The sequence below is a fragment of the Coturnix japonica genome, chromosome 1 (assembly GCF_054131305.1).
Source record: "Coturnix japonica strain WE chromosome 1, WE-NBRP24, whole genome shotgun sequence".
Lineage (NCBI taxonomy): Eukaryota > Metazoa > Chordata > Aves > Galliformes > Phasianidae > Coturnix > Coturnix japonica.
In genome coordinates this window covers 147,140,085-147,157,966 of record NC_140663.1, presented here as the reverse complement: position 1 = coordinate 147,157,966, position 17,882 = coordinate 147,140,085, and positions in this window count along the sequence as shown.

Below are 17,882 nucleotides of genomic sequence, written 5' to 3'. Positions count from 1 at the left end.
CCTGTTCAGTATTTTCAGTAAACTTGCTCTTTATTTTATTCATATTTAAGGGTGAAATTCTGTCCTGTTTTTGGCTGAAAGTTAACTTTCTTTCTAATAGAGGGCAACGTGCTGTGTTTTGGGATTCAAAGAAATGTAATGTTGATGTTTTAGTTGGTGTAGAACAATGTTTACATTAAGTCAGCTTCTCACAGCACTGTGTCAGCAAGAAGGCTAGGTGTACATGAGGGTCTGGGAGGGAAAACAACCACGTCAAATTGACAAAGGAATATTTCCTACGATATCACATTATCAGGAAAAGTCAGACAGGAGTTCTTCAACTGCTCAAGAACTGACTGGGCATTGGTTAGCTGGTGGTGAACAATTGCATTTTGTGTCACCTATGTTGTTTACTTCTACCCTCTATCCTTTCTACCCCTCTATTTTCCTTGTGAACTGTCCTCTCAAGTAATGAATTCTTATTTATTTATTTATTTTAAAATTCTCTTCTCCATCCCCATAGGATGGGGAGAGAGGTGATCTAACAACTGTGTGTTGCTCAGCTGTCTGCTGGGTTAAACCATTCTTGCTTAGCCAAGAGCACTATTCATCCATGGTTTCATAAGACTACTGTTTGTGTACCATAACTGTCTTACACAGCTGGCAATTATTTGATAATTTGATGTGGTGTGCAAAAAACATAAGTAAAGAAAATTATGTTTTAATCCATCCTTCCAAAATAAAAAAAAATCTTGTATTCCTTTTCATTGTTGAATGTTTAAATTTTGTACATTAATTCACCTCATCTTTGTTTATAAATAGAAGGGAAAATAAATAAATAAAATAAATAGATAAAAATAAAATTATTTTTCAATCATGAATTTCAGGAATTAAGACTGTAATAGTGCTAACAAAAGGAGGCCTATACTACTGAGTAAGACCTTTTGGAATCAAAGTTCTGCTTAAGCCAAACTGCAAGCACTAGACGCTATATAAGCAAAATTTTATCAGGCAGTTTTGGTGTCCAGTCAAAGAAAGGCCAGAGAGTGTTCTGACCACTGGGTGAGGAGAACTAATTTGTTTGTTGGACTAGCTAAATGGCTTCCAATAGATGCTCTAGTGATAAAAGTAGCAATTAAAGGCGTTATAGATATGATAGCTATACCATATAAGATTGCAAAGTCATTATATATACAAATATAGGAATGGTGAAGGTTTTTCAGTCTGAAACTGAGAATATATTTGTAAGGGAGAAGAGGTGTATAATAGTTTATTGAACATAAAAGCACACAGGCATTTGAGGCTGTGCAGTCTCATTTGTTAAAGGAAAATAATAATGTTCGAATGGTTAGTAAGTTAAAACTAGAAGTTAGGAAAGAAAACACATTTCATATTACTGAAGTGAAAACCATGGAGATATAGGAGTCACTATGTATAGACAAAATGAGAACAGGATCTTTCTGCTTAAAAAAGTTACAATCCAAACTTCATTCCTTACTGTCCTTTGTGTCTGGTAATATATAAGTTGGAAAAATATCATATCTTGACTTTTTTTCCCCCCCTGAAATTAATGGAAAACTCTCACACATCCAGCATTATATTTAAAGAAGGAGGTGAAAAGAAGTCTTACCTTTGCAAATTACTTGGTTCTGTAAAAGAAATTCTTTTTTTTTTTTTTTTTTTTTTTTTTAGAAGCAAGAGGCCTGAAGCCTCAGTTGTCCAGGTTTATTGATTAGGGCCTTTTGTCTTGTTAGTTTTTCTTATCCAGCATTTATCCTTTGTGCTTTTGTTTCACACTCTATCCAGTCTTCATCTGTATTCAAATATCACTCATGTACTTCATTACCTGTAGGAATATTGTGTCAGCCTCTGAAATAAAGTTGACTGGAAAATTTGGTTATTAGCATACATTTGAAATTGTGGTCCAGAGTATCCATCCAATATGTCCTAAAAATTCTATAGCCTGATTTTATAATTCAAATTCATTTGAATTAAAAATGAGAAAACCATAACCTACTCACTTATTTAAAGACATCCACCTAGGTGTTTGTCTGTACAAGAGTTAATGGGAGTACTGGAGATTTTTTATTTTCTCATACTTGTTTCATATTTTTTAATTAAAAAAAAAAAAAAAAAGGGGGGGGGGGTATTAATGTTGTTAAACCTATAGCAAGTAAAGCAATATTTTCTTTTAAGTGATTCTTCTATATTGAAGCTGTACTTTTTTCAGTTTAGTTTCTGTTGAAATCAAACATTTGAAGAGGTAAAATGAAATGACAGTTATCACATGGAAGCTCCTCTACCAGAAATTACTATCAATGCACAACTGTCTATCTCTTTTGTGTGGGGATGAATCATCTGAAGCACTGTGTCTCTCATTATCAGACTGTCAGTGGACACTCTCCAAGGTCATGAACTTGTTACACTACATGGCAAGATTCAGCTGCTACTCAATAAAATTGATAATAGGAAAGTTCAAACATTTATTCTACAATGCTTTTCAGATCACACAATTGTAACAAAGAATCCAAAGATAAGAAACTTTATTTTTTTTCTTTAACGAATTGTCTCTACTGGGAGTAGACACTATTTTGTTTTGAATGAATGCATCACTGTGATGTGATCAAAACCAAATGTTCTTGTTAAATGACATTATTTCTGGATCAGGAAAAGAGAAAATCAGCTCTTAGATCTTCTCTCCACCATTAAAACTATAAAAGAGCCTTATAAGGGATTTTCTTTTTCTTTTTATTTTTAATCTTACATTATGCTAATGTTGTAGGCAGTAACGAGGATTCGGGATGTGATGTGATAGTACCTCCCCTGTTCAGTCCCTTAACTTGTGATGTATCTTGGGCGCGCATTTCAAATGTATACTCTAGGGGGCAAAGACAAAGTGATTAAAGTATATAAGGTGTTGATTACTCCCAATAAATGTTATTTTGTACCTTTCTCGCGGAGTCATGGTGGCTTTTTGGCCTTAGCGGGGGGCAACGCTAGAGCCTAGATCAAGGGGTGGTTGAAACATGGAAGCACACGGCAACAGGTTAAAAAAAAAAAAAAAAAACAAAAAAAAAAAACCAAACATATAATTTCAGTTAATTAAATAAAGCACTTCTCTTCCTTGTGCAACCTGTAAATTTTTAACGTGTGATGCTGTCTGTATTAAATATACAAAAACTCTGTCAAATAGGGAAAAAAAAAAGGTCACAGAATGTCAATTACATTGTTACTCATGGTATTTTCTGGTTTTTTTTGTTTTTTTTTGTTGGTTTTTTTTTGTGTTTTTTTTTTTTTATGCGTAGTTTCAGATAGAAAATTTAATAAGTAGTGCTGAAATATAATTAATTTCCGCTATACTATACCTGATATACAAATGATTGATCTGGTTATCTGTCCTCATTTTTTGAGTCTTATTTCAAGTTCCATGCTTTTAATTTAAATCATTAGTCTGCTATGCCATTTGTGGTGATTTGAGAGCTGGAATAAATTACCTAATAATCAAGGCACATTCTGAATATCCTCTATATTTCCCATAAAAGTTTCGCAGCACAATTTGCAGAAAAGAGAAAAAAAGCACTTTTTAAATTCAGTTTGGACATAGCCTTAGGTTTGACATAATCAGTGGAGATGCCATATATCCAAACTTTTTAACAGGTGACAAAGTCATGTCTAGTTCTCTCAACCTCAATGGAATTATATGTTGTGAATAAAATGCAATTCTTCCATTAAAGTTTCTGAAAAGGCAAAAATATTGATCTACTATAAAAATCTGAACATTAAAAATATTTTATTTTAGTCAAGGTAGTAAAATTGACACTATTACACATTTGAAATGGATGAATTTTGGAAAATTAAAATGTAAAATGAAAATCAGTTCTCCCCCAAGAGTATGAGTATATTTCTAATAATTAAAACATTCTATATTTTTATTTTTATTTGTTCTGCAATGTTCAAAATGATGTGTGTTTTAGATCAATTATTTTGTGTTGGTTTTTTTTGTGTTTGTGTGTGTGTTTTATTTTTTTATTTATATTTTTTAAGATATTTTGCTTTTTATTGGATTGTATTGTGGCAGTTAATTATTCAACCAGTAGATGTGACCTTGCGCCTTAGCACAGCGAGGGATACATATTTACTCACATAATCAGGCTTTTATACTCTAAATTAGACAATAAAAGTCTTGCTACATTCTGACAGCATATATTGCTATTTCTTATCTTAGAAATGTGGCATTATTTCAGTAATATCATGCAATTTTCAAAGGAAACACATGGTTTTAAAAAGTAGATAAAAAGTTGAAAAACAGCAGGATAATGTGAATGCATTTCGGATCCATTATTTTTAAGAAGTTGGTTGACAAATTTACTTAGGGATTGCTACAAAATTCAAATAGAAATATAATAGAAGCAATACAGAATGTTGACAATTTTATTATCTTCAAATTTTACTTTTTTTTTTTTTTTTTAATGCTTTAACTGAAAAATCCACATGGAGGTTGTTTTAGATAGATTTTCATGTTGTAGAATTTCTTTCAGTAATGATGTTTAATGAAGAAATTCCAACTTTGCTTTTTTTAATTAAATATATGCAGAACTTTGACAAATATATGTATAGACTTTTTGCAATGGCAGCTATACATAACACAGATTTTAAATAAAAGGAAAAATAAAAGGAAAATAATTATGTGATTTTTATTTATCTATCTATTTATTTATTTACAAATCCCTTTCTGAGCTATGATCAGTACCTGGATGGGACATGCTTACATGTTAGATGTGTTAAAGTTGATGATATCATTGTGTCCTAAGGGTTCAGATTAGAAGGCTTTTTTTGTTTAAAAAAAAAAAAAAAAGAAAAGAAAAAAGAAAGCATTATATTTTTTTCTAACCACATATCAGTATTTCTCTGACTTGGGTTTAAGAGTCTGTCTGGCCTCTCCATAAGAACATCCATATAAGTTTATTTCTAATAACATCTATTCACAAAATTGTAACACTCTATGCAGACATCAGGGCCATTGCCTTCACTGCATTCATTAATGTGTAAAGACCGTGTAGTGGTACTGTGGTTTAATCCAGCAGATGTGGTGGGGGAGAGAACCAAAACCAAAACAAACAACAAAAACAAAAGAAAAAGTGGAGAAAAAAAAAACAATTTTGAGGAAAAATATCTGAATGCATGTAGCAAGTGATGCTAAAGTAATTGCTCACTACTCGCTGACCAACGCTCAGGTCAGCAGCAGAAGAGAGCCAGATGAACTTCCACCCTCTTCAAAACTCCTTCCTCTTTGTGTCATGTGATATGGAATACCTCTTTGTCTAGTTTAAGTCAGCAGTCCTAATTCTGTTTCATTCCAGTTCCTTGGGCCCTTCACTGTGAATGGCCTTGGTTCTGTACAACATTGCTTGTTAGTAACTATAAACACTAGTGTATTACCAACATTATTTTTCTTCTTGAGCTAAAAACATAGCATCATACTAGACACACACCAGAAAGCAATTTAATCCCAGCTGAAACTAAGCCAACAGATAATTGGTTAAGTATGAAAAGATTGTATATGGATGTGAACACTGGCAGTAATATTAAAAATAAATAAATAAATAAAGTTCTCCTTCTTTGAGATATTTCCACTTTTGCTTAGTGGCTTTTTAGAATTCTACACAATCAAATAACTAGTTCCCCTGTCAGCCCACAGGCTCTGTAGCCTAGCATTTATCTTTACCTACTAGAAGCTATTCTGGAATAAACCATTCACTTTGTGTCTGTCACAGAGTTATCTAGATCAATCTATATCCAGGTCCTCTGGGATGGGTAGTTCTCTGTGCTCCACATGATGTCATGATGTGGAATACCAATAGCAAAAATTACAAAACCATGCCAGTGTCCAAGTGAATTTCTAAAGATAACTTTTACCTGATACTCCTCTCAGTAGCTGCTACAAAATAAGTCTGGAGGAGTGGAAATACAGACCTCTCCTTTTATGTTAGCAACAATGAACTTTGAAAAATTAAATGCTGTACCATAATGATCCAACGTGACTCCACAGTTGACCCTTGAAAGAATTAGATACCTGACCCATGTTTGACTGCACTTTGCAGCCTACTGGAATGGATAATGAAAAAAAAAAAAAATGGAAATTGTAAAATCTGTTCATAATGTAAGTTGGGAGTGTTGTGATTCATAACTGACTACAAATGTATCCCTGAAATAAGACTGGGACAAGATCAACCTTATCACTGACTCTCACTGTGAGATGTTAACAACTACCTCTCCAGCAAGAACGCTCTCTGGACTAAACAAAATTATGAGTCTATGTAATAAACTATGTACACTGTTTATCAGGACCTTTCATCTGAATTCTTTTTGCTCAAGATTTATTACCACGGTCCTTCTCATAGCAAAGAAAACAAATATTTGGTGAAGGTAATGGAAGCAACAGCAGAAAAATTATACCTCTTATTCCAGAACGATTGCACTTGCTTTCTCAAGCATTGCTTAATTTACATTTCAAAAAATGATTTTGAAAGACAAGAAATGTTGCAGAGGAAAAAAATACAAATAACTTCTATAAGGCTGTGAAATTACCTGTCACTTATTATCCTGCTAACTGAGGGGTAAACACAAGTTTAATGGTAATTAAAGAGAGACTGTCAACTCTTTCCCAATCTTGCATTCATTTTTAATGATTATTCAAACGGAATGCAATATTATATATAAAACATTTAGCCAATGAATTTTAGTCTATAAAATTTTGTCTGACACAAAATGTGAGGTTTTTACCTTACATAATTTTCACCATGATCAGTGTGACATCTCTTCCTGAATTCACATATTAATTGCATATTGGAATGGTTACATTATCTCAACAGATTGTTCAAATAGCATACTGCTATTAAACATAGTTATTTTAGAGTAAAATAATTTTACCCAGCACGTCTGAACCTTCTAATAAAGTACATTATGGAGATTCATGAGTCTACCTCCAACCAAGACTGTACTGTTGCAGAAGGGAAAAGGAATGAGTTCTATAATTTATTTGGCTACAGAGGAGAGCAAGCTACAAAGAGAATTTCCTTGAAATTTTAAAATGGCAGCAACAACAGCAACAAAAGAAAAGGTTATTGATTGTCCTATCAAATATAGCATATCATGCTTAAAAATATCAGCTTATTTTTCTGTAAGCCATTAGAATAACATAACCAAAAGTTCATGCACAGTTTCATCCTAAATATTTATTACAGAAGCTTTATTTATTACATTATTATCACCTTATATTTTCTTATCATAAAATGACTTAGGAAGCACATTGAGACCCTTCAACGGACAATGACAGGAAATATAGTTATGAAGAAATATGTATAATTTCTAAAATAGTCTATGTACCTGCTAATACTTAATGTATGACTTTAAGTTATGAAGTGCACTACAGAGAGCCATATAATTTGATAAAGAATTATGTACACAAATCTGCACATACAGTATAAGTAATTTCCCTAAAGAGACTGGTGACATAATAATGAAACTTGATAACTCAGTTTGAGTGATTTGTTTAAGTCACAAGTAGCCCCAAATGGAATTACAGGGTTGTTGGTTTTTTTTGTGTACACTACAAGTGTACACAATTTTTATAAAGTGATGTAAAAGAAATCATTTTTTTCTGATCAACATTAGCAGTTAAAAAATAAATGAAAGCAATATTTTCTCCTTGCCTTTTCCTCAAACTTCTCTCCTATTTCTTCTCCTCTTGATTTCCATTATTTTCTCATTCTGCAAGTTCTTCTACTTCTTTTTCCCTGTCCTCTATGCTTCTCAATCTTCTCTTGCAAATAATATTTTCAATCAAATCTACTTATTGCTATGAATTTCCCTAGAGAAGACTGTGAATCAATAGCAGATTAATGTTATTCAGAGTGTTCAATAAGCTTCTAATAAACCAACTGAACACTCACAAAAAAGAGACATTCCTTTGCAGTATCAAATGTATATAAGAATATTGTACCTGAAATCTCTTTCCCTCCAAACCTCCAGTGGAAAAAAAAGAAAAAAAAAAAAAGAAAAAAAATAGAAAAAAAGAAAATTACTCTAAGGTATTCCTTCCCTTCCCATCGATTATTTCTTATACGAAGCCTTAAGAATAAGAACAGATTTCACTTCTCTGTTCCCCACTGTAATTCTGCTATTTAAAAGAAAATCAGCCACAAGTTTGATAGTGGAATAGACTCTGAACTCTCTCAGTTCACTCTTAACAGGCTAGTTTTCTTCTTTTGATTAACAGTAACTAAAAACATCACTCTAAGCTAGTACTCAATATTTGATGGGTTTATTTATGGTAGTATACTACAGTATTTGAAATGGAATGTTTTTTGCAACTGAAATATTTTTGCTCCCAGTATTTTTTAACCATTTAAATAATTTCTTCAAATGTGGAAATGTATGGGAAAACAAGTAAACAAGCAAAAACAATGACAACAACAACAAAAAACCATTTTAAAAAAACCCAAACACCTAAATGCAGACTATCGCATCTGAGCTATCAGATCAGGTATATCATCAGGTACACCTGGCTTCACAAATCCCATTGCTAAATCATATGTATTAGTGCCATATCTCCATGTCTCCATTTAAACATAGAGATATTTCTATGTGGCAACTCCACCACTTCTCTAGGATATCCATTCCACTCTCTTTAGATCACCTTTTATGGGAAGAAATTGTTCATAATACCCGATCTAAACAAAATCTGGTGCAACCTGAGACCTCATGTCCTGTCACTCGTCCACAGAGAAAGTAGGCTGACACTTTCTTCACTGCAACCTCCTTTCACATAGCTGAAGAGAACAAAGTTTCACCTCAGCCTCATCTTCCCCAGACTAAACTCTAGTTCCTTCAGTCTCTCCTCTTAGGGCATGTTCACCAAGACCAACACAAGCCTTGTTTGAACCTGTTCCAGCACCTCAATGTCCTTTCTGTACTGAGGTGCCCAAAACTGAACATGATGCTCAAGGTGAGTCCTCACCAGTGACGAGTACAGGAGCAGGATGACTTCCCTAATTCTGCTCAACATACCATTCCTGATACAAGCCAGGATACCATTGGCCTTCTTGGCCACCTGAGCACGCTGCTGTCTCATATTCAGCTGTCTGTCCACCAGCACACCAAGGTCCCTTGCCATCAGACAGCTTTCCAGCCACACCTCCCCAGGCCTGTAGGGTTGCTTGGGGTTGTTGTGACCAAAATTCAGGACTGGACACTTGGCCCCATTGAAACTCATACAGTTAACCTTAACATACAGTTAATCTATCCAGATCTCTCTGTAGTGCTTCTCTCCTCTGGCATGTCAACATTCCCTCCCAAAATAATAAGAGAGCTTGGAATATTTTTGAACTTAATTTTCTCCACTGATTTAAAAAAAAAAAAAAAAAAAGATATTTAAATGGAAAATTTTTAGAGCAAAACCAGCTCCTTATTTAACCATATTTAACACTTAGCAGAATAATCATAGTAAGCATGGTCAGTTTCAGGAGCCATATGTGTTTTTGTTTGTTTGTTTTTGTGTTTCGTTGGCTGTGTTTGTTTTTGTTTTTGAAAGAAAACATTTTTTTTTTCTTTGAAAGCTGTGTGTCATTTTCAAGTAGCTTGACAGTGTAGTTTAGTCACAAAAATTAAGGTTTTCTCATGTTTATTTATTCTTGTCTATTAGAAGTCTTTTTATTGGAATGAAACAACTTTTTTTTTCCATTCATCTTAGTTACCTAGATTACAAATAGGTATTTTTTCTGTTTTATTTGGGTCTAAATTCATACAGGTGAGTGGGAGGAATATATTTTGTGTCACCTAAACACCTATTTGATTATTCCAACAAAGTTATCTAAGTGTCTGTTTTTGTCATGATGTAAGTTGTCGGCACAAACTAATCATCCACAAGAGAAAAAAAGGAGGAAAATACTTTTGGAAAGAAAAAGTATTTGAAAGCTTCTCTTTCTGCAGGCTGAAAAGTTGAAAAATCAGCAATGAAAGCATACTCTCATATTTACTTTTCTTTTTTAGACTTTTTTCGACTTATTCAAGCTGGTGGGTAAAAAGTAGAATAATTTAGAGATCTGGAAAGAAAATCCATGAGCTTTTTTTTTTTTAAAAAAAAAAAAAAAAAAAAGAAGTTCACCAGAGAGTATCTTCTTCAAAATTCAATTCATCTTCTTGAGTGCTGGTGTTTGCTTTGGGAGCTCTACATTATTGAATTGTATAGTGTATGTTTAAGGGTATATAACTCCCTATCTCCCTTGTGTCTCAAGAGTCTACACATGATCTGTTCTACCTAAAGGCACATATAACTTTCACCTTAACTTGTCTTCTAAGTGAATGTCAGAGTAGGAGAATCTGATTCAGGGAAACAGACAAAATAACATCCAGTATTCTTTTAACTTGCTATCTTTTTCAGTTATTTATTCTTTTCTCTCTTTTTTTTCTTTTCTCTTTTTTCTTTTTTTTCTTTTTTTTTTTCCTTACAGAGCTAGATGATGTCACCCTGAAGAAGAAAAAAAAAAAATTAAGACTTCAGAACACAAAATATTTTTAAGCCAGAACTCAAGTAGTGTTCTAAGCAAGGAGGAGAAAGATAATTTGTAGAAGATTTAGTTTAATCTGTATATAGTTTTATTAATTTACTCTAGTTTGGGAAATGCCTAAATTTATTTTACAAAGTGCAAGTCCTTATTTCTTCTGAAATCAATTCCACAAAGAAAAGTGCTTTTTCTCTACTGCTGGCATTTGGTCTATGACTCAAATTTCTCCATTCTCCCTAGAGTAGAAATAAAAAAAAATGGATTATTTTTCTCTCCTTACTCCTGGTATTCAATACATAGTACTTTATAGAAACAATTGAATGTTCCACCAACATATTTTGTTCTTCAGTGGACATTTGTATTGTCAAATGAAGTGAATGAAATGATGCTCCCACTATACTTAGCATTGCTTGAACATTGTGTGCATTTTTGGGACCAACATTATAAAAAGAATATTAATATCTTTGAACAGATACAGGTAAAAATAAAAATTAAAAAATCTGGTAAAAGTGCTATAAAGCATGTTTTTTGAGGAAATGCTAAAAACACTTGGATTGTCAAATCTGAGAGAAAATTTGGAGAAAAGAAGGCAAAGATATCACTGTTTTGTTCTCTAAAACTTGCAGAATCATGGAAGTGGAGAGGGATGTGCCAGTCTCTTCTCCCAGGTAACCAATAACTGGGCACATGGGAATGACACAAAGCTGCACTAGGGCAGGTTCAGAGTAGGTAATTAAAACAAACAAATAAATAAATAAATAAATTTTGAAAAAAGTAACTGTGAGGATGCTGAACTGAACAGTCTTACTAGAGATATGGTGATACAGCCTTGTGCCTGTAAATGTTCAAGAATCATTTGGATAAAGACACTGGGCAGTTGAACTCGATGATCTTTGTAAGTCCCTTGTAACTGAACTATACTATTCAACTTCTCTCATCCTGTCTCCTCACCTCACCTCACCTCACTCACCTCACTCACCTCACCTCTTGCATTCTCTTGTGTTATATTTTAATCATTTTATGTATTTTGTAAAATAACTCACAGAACATCCAAAATGATAAAGCAAGGCATTTGAATCAACATTTTTTGTTTGTTTGTTTGTTTATTTTTAAATAACATAATTATCTTTATATGTTTGTATGCAAAAATGTTTATATACACACAACTATATAAAATGAAAAGCCATTCTATTGAACAGATATCTTTGGAATATTAAGAGAAGAGGTTAAAAGAGTTGGGGCTGTTTAGAAGAAGGCTCTTACAGCATTCCAGTACATAAAGAGGACCTACTAGAAAGATAAGGAGAGACTCTACCAGAGTGTGTAGTGATAGGATTCAAGCGATAACAGGTAATGGTTTCAAACTGGAAGAGAGTAAATTTAGTTTAGATATTTGTAATATCTGTCTTTACACATATGGTTGCATCCTGGAACATTTTGTTTAGAGAGTTTGTGGATGCCCCATCCCTGGAGTTTTTCAAGGACAAATTGAATGGGATCTTTCACATTCTGATCTGTTTGCAGGTGTCCCTGCCAAAAGCAGAAGGGTTAGAACTAGATGACCTTTTAAGGTCCCTTCCAACTCAAATCATTCTGTAATTCTAAGATTCTATGGTGCTGTGATTCTATTACTGTGGAGAATATGGATCCTCTGAATATGAAATATTTATAATTTTTTCATAGCTTGCTTATTCTGGTCATTCTAAAATGTTTTCTGTTGCTTACATGAAGTTGGTAAATATCATTCATCTTTCTGAAGTGACATTTTGTGAAGAAGGGCTGTATATTGATGCTGACTTATTATTGTTTTATTGATTATTTATAAATAGAAAAGGAACACACTTATTTGGAGTGTGAGAGATTATACAATGATCAAAATGTCTTTAAAATTAACATAAAAACTGACATCAAATTAGAAAACATCAAGGAAAGAGCAGAATCATTCTTTTAGAGTTTTTGTTATTATTTTTCTTATGAAGGTATTGGTGTGTAATTTGACTATCTTAAGTTACCCACAAATACAGTCAGATTTAGTTAAATGCTGTTTTATCTATTATTTCTATGATATTAGTCTTCTTCCAGGAAAAAAAGTATTTTGCATTCAATTCACAGTTTTCAATTTATTTATTTATTTATTTATTTTAATGAACATCAATACTTCTATTGATTTGTACATATATTCTTTTACATTAAACCAATGTAAAATTAATCTACTCAGTATATTAGGAAATACAAACTTAGATACTCCTTATCTACCCAGCAAAGATAAAGAAGGTGAAAGAATTCACTATGCCTAGAGCACTTCACAAAGTGGATCAGTCTTCTCAAATTCCCAAGAAGACTAGCACACTTACTATGTCTAGCTAGAAAATTGATCTTATACAAAGATAAAAAGGTTTGATTGGCAGGAAACAGTTTATAGAGATTCTGAAATGTCCTCAAGAAAAAAAGACTAATGTGCTGATTTATTTATTTATTTATTTGTTTGTTTGTTTGTTTATTTATTTTTCAAGTCTGCCTTTCCCAGATGGTGGCAGAGGAAGAGAAATCCGTAAAGAAATCAATATACTAACTGCAATTTTAAACAAGAAGTCAGTTTTGACACTGTATAGTTTTCCTAAGATGTGGTGGATGCCCTTTCCTTTGTGACATTCAAGGTCAGGCTGGACTAGGTTCTGAGCAACATTATCTAGCTGTAGATGTCTCTATTCAGTGCAAGATATTTGGACTAGATGATCTTTAAGTGTTCCTTCCAACTCAAATGTTTCTATGATTCAATGACAGTGATACACACATTAGTGTTACATAGTACTTCATTTGGAGATTTGCTAGCTGTTATGAAATATGCATAATAACCTTATCTTTAACTTTATATATTGTTCTAAATGCCTACGAACTTCTGGATCTTGTAAATCTCCTCACAGAATGAATTCATAGTAAGTAACTGAAAGAGCAAACATTAGAATCAAAAAGCAGAGAGTGGAAAAATTAAGTAATGTCAACTGTAGAAGAAGATTGGCTGTGAAACCATCTACGGAACTTGAATTTGAAAAAGTCCACAAGAACTGATGAGATTCATCTAGCTGTCCTGAGGGAAGTGATGAGCTAGGTTGCTAAGCCACTATTCATCTTATCTAAAAATCATGGCAGTTCAGCAAAGTTCCCAGTAACCATAAGTGGGAAAAATTAACTCCCATTTTTAAAAAGGCAAAAAGTCACAGGGAGCCACAGGTCAGACAGTCTCATCTCTGTGCCCAGCCAAATCATGGAATATATACTTCTGGAAATGATGTTAAAACATGTGGCAAACAAGGAGATAATTGATGAGCGCCATTGTAGTTTCACTGAAGGCATATTGGACCTAACAAATTTGGTTGCCTTATAGAATGGGGTATACAATGTAGTTATATAAGGCAAGGCACACTCACATTATCTACCTAGACTTTCTCAAAGAACTTTAATGTTGTTTCACACAAAATCATTGAATGAATTTGACTGATGGATAAGAATTTGGCTTAGTGGTTGTGACACACAGCAAAATGTCCAGATGGAGACAAGTAAAAAGGATTAGAAGTATGTTTGTCAGCAAGGTGGAAGGTAGGGGTTGAGCGTACACTAAACAGAGTTACTTAGCAAGAATTGCCACTGCAATTTTTTTTTTTTTTCCCCCTCCCTGTGTGTGCTTTGACTGCTGTAGAATTCACAGCACAATATTGCATAGACATGATCTCTGTTGCTATTTCTGAAACTGCTACAGACAAATTTTGATTTGAATGCAATGCTCTGAACATCAGATGCAAAATTTAGATTTTGTATTTATTGCAAGATAGCCTTGATATCTGTTTGAAAAAATTGTTATATTTATACATATTTGAATATATAGCATTAGATAGCTCTATGGATTTTATGTTGAAATTCATTTAACCACTACCCAATATTTGTAATCATGTAATGACAGTTCACCAGTTCACTACTGTTTTTATTATGGTCAGTAATCAAATCATAAGTATTTGTATATTTTAAGACATGAATCACTGTGTATGTTTTTTCCCTTTGTGGACTTAATTTGATCATTTGCTATCGGTTAATAGCATCCAGAGATGTCCTTAACATAGGTGGATATATTTTCCTTAAAGATTTCTTTTCATGTACATTTTAAACATTCATGTGTATATTCTGTCTTTGTTTTATTTTCCTCATTTCACCTGAAGAAATATCCACAAGATACACTTGACTATAGGATTTCAAGGATCAACTTGTATTAGACCTTATTTAAATTAAACTTAAGCCCACAATTCACTAGAAATGCGCAAGGGCAGTGCTGATTCCAAAGTCTTGAACTACAGATGCAAAATCTAACTTACTTGACATTCAGTATCATACTTGCATGTCAACAGATGGTTTCAAACTGTTACAGAGGTTGAATTTCTTTGACATTTGAAGCACCGCGGTCTTTAATATCTGCTGTCCCCTGATATGAGCTTGACAGCTCACTTCAGAACAGGATAGACAAAATCATATAGGATTTTTTTTTCTAGTCTCTACATCTGGGAATAATCTGATTCACAATGTTATACCTTGCAAAGTGCTTTTTACTGTCATATTTTATCTTTATTTTAATTTTTTATTTTTATTTTTATTTACTTATTTATTTATTTATAGTTTCCTTCCAATTAAATATCTTCTAACATTTACAATTAAAGGTCTAATCTGTTATAGAAAATAAATAAATAAAAATTCACAATGTCTTGTCCTTTCTCAGTGTTCAAAAACAGTTAATAAATACAGATTTTTCTGGTCATATCTCAATTATTATGAGAAGATTATTGTAGCAATAACGTTGATGGAAGTAAATATATCTGACAGAAAATAATGTAAAGATACCAGTTATTGAACTGTGGTTATAATTCTGTCTATTGCTGTAATTTCTTCCTCTTCTCCTTTTCACTAAACAAGAGTGTGGATCCAACTAATTTAAAATAGGAGACGTTAACTTTTAAAACAGTATTATGTATTCATGGCTCAGTGAAAGAAACTTATGCCAGTTCTGATGTCTTCAAATTCTCTGGAGAATATTACTGTGTGGTTTCCTTGAGGTGGTCTAAGACAGTTCTGCCATTTCCTTACCTGTCTTCACTTACTGATCCTTGTGAAAATTCCCAGCTAGGAATGAATTATTTTTATTTTTTCTTGCCAATCAATGAACTGCTTCAACTCAAAACAGGGATTACATCAGCACTGAAGGTGTAACAAGAGAGACAGAGAGAATGCATGGCAAGAGCTGCTGAGAACAAGATTATATTTAGACTTATCATTTTAAGCCTAAAGCCATGTAATGGATTTCTACATATTTTGTTTGTTTTGGACAATAATCTTTCTGTTAGTGTTTTTGAGCTGTTGAAGGAATTATTTTACAGTTTCTGGCATAATAAAAATATTATTTCATTGTAGCTTAGCTTTAAAGCAGATTTTATCTTCCACTGGTAAAGACACATAATCAACATTTGAGCTTCACTCTTACCTTAGCTTACTCTAACTTCAGAGACATCAAATTTTTAATGTTCAGAAGCAAAAAGTCTGAGTTTATTGTAAATTCAGAGATTCTTATAATCTCCAGTGGATTTATTGAATAGGGCTAAAGCTACCCCCAGTCCTGTGCTTTTTTCTGCCTCCTCAGCTTATACACTGCAAGAATGAATGGAGATGTGCTGTAAGATGAGACAGAGAACACTTCTGATAAGTTGTGATGTAGTCTTAGTAGCCAATCTGGCCTGCTTTGGATGCAGCCCAAGATACAGGGTGGCTTTCTGGACTGGAGGACACACTGTGGGCTCATGTTCAGTTTCTCATTCACCAGTACACCCAGGCACTTCAGCAGGGCTGTGCTCAATCCATTCATACTGACAATGAAGGTTGTGTTTACCTTTTCGCACCTTCTATTTCTAGTTTCAAATAAACTACTTACTATATGAAGATATAAACAAGTATTTTGCACAGTAGTTTTCTTATAAAAATACAAATACCTGTAATGGAGACAGAGACACACTTACAGATAATAATTCAGCTACAGTTACATCTATAGTCAAAGCTTTTTTTTTTTTTTTTTTTTTTAAATTATTGTTATTATTATTATTATTTTTCAGAAGTCAAATATAAGGGAAAAATGTATAGATTAAAACTCATTAGGAATAAGAAGCATTAGATTATGTTCCATGACAGCTGGGTTACTGGAAAGGAATAGGAGAGCTGATCAAGAGTTCAAAACATACAAACTTAAGAAATTGGTTTTTGTGGAATTTTATGGATATTAAAGAATAAAAGAAGGAAACACAAAGATCAGTGTTACCTCGATCTGGTAACCTGGAAAGTCAAGTCCCTTTGTGAATGTGTATCGATGGCCCCGACCAAGTCACAGCTGCTTGTTGCACCAATATGGTCAGCGGTAAAATGGTGTTTATTGGAATGTGAGGGTCCCTTATATAGGTATCCTGTTTCATCTATATCTTTTTTACATATGCATGACCCAGCAGGGGAGGGCCTATCACGTTACATCCCGAGGGTCCGATTTCGCCTAATACAACAGATCAGCGTGTCTTCCACTTCCCATTACTACCCCAGTCTTCAGTGCCACCAAATTCATTTGATTAGCTTCCTTCACATGAAGAAAACTTCTTCCTCTTTATTTAAACTTTTTATGACTTCCATTACTTAATAGTTTTCAGCGATCATAATCTAAAATGGCCAGTGACTTTTTACAGAAGACTATGAACAAATATATCTGACATAGGAAACCCACTAAGATTAAGAAAAAAATATATATATGTTGTTGGATTTTTGTTTGTTTATTTGTTTAGATATAATGTTCTTACAAAAGCAGCAAAGCTTAAAAGAATTCCAGAGTCTGTTTGTTTGACTGCAGGGCTAACAACTAATGCCCTAAGCTTATTTAATTCAAGGCAAGTTCACTAATGAGTGTTCATAAGAAATGAACCGTGGTATAAGACAGTCCCCTGTAGGATTAATCTCTTAACTATGTCTTAGTTTTAGCCACCATGGAGCACTTCAGATAGCCCTAAATATCAATATGAGTGTAATTGCAGCCAAAAGTACAACCAATGCAGGCTAAAAGTTTATGAATCTTACTGACAAGGTAGTAAATTCTATGACCTAATCACTGATTTCTGTTCACTCAAGAGATGTGTAATCTGAGCAAGGTTGGTTCTTGTCTTGGCCATAGTGGTTCCAGTTTCATCAGAGCTTTGTAACTCACCCCTAACTCCTTCCGAGCCTTTCTGTTTACTGCTTAGGAGACCACTACTACAGTGTAGTAGAATGTAA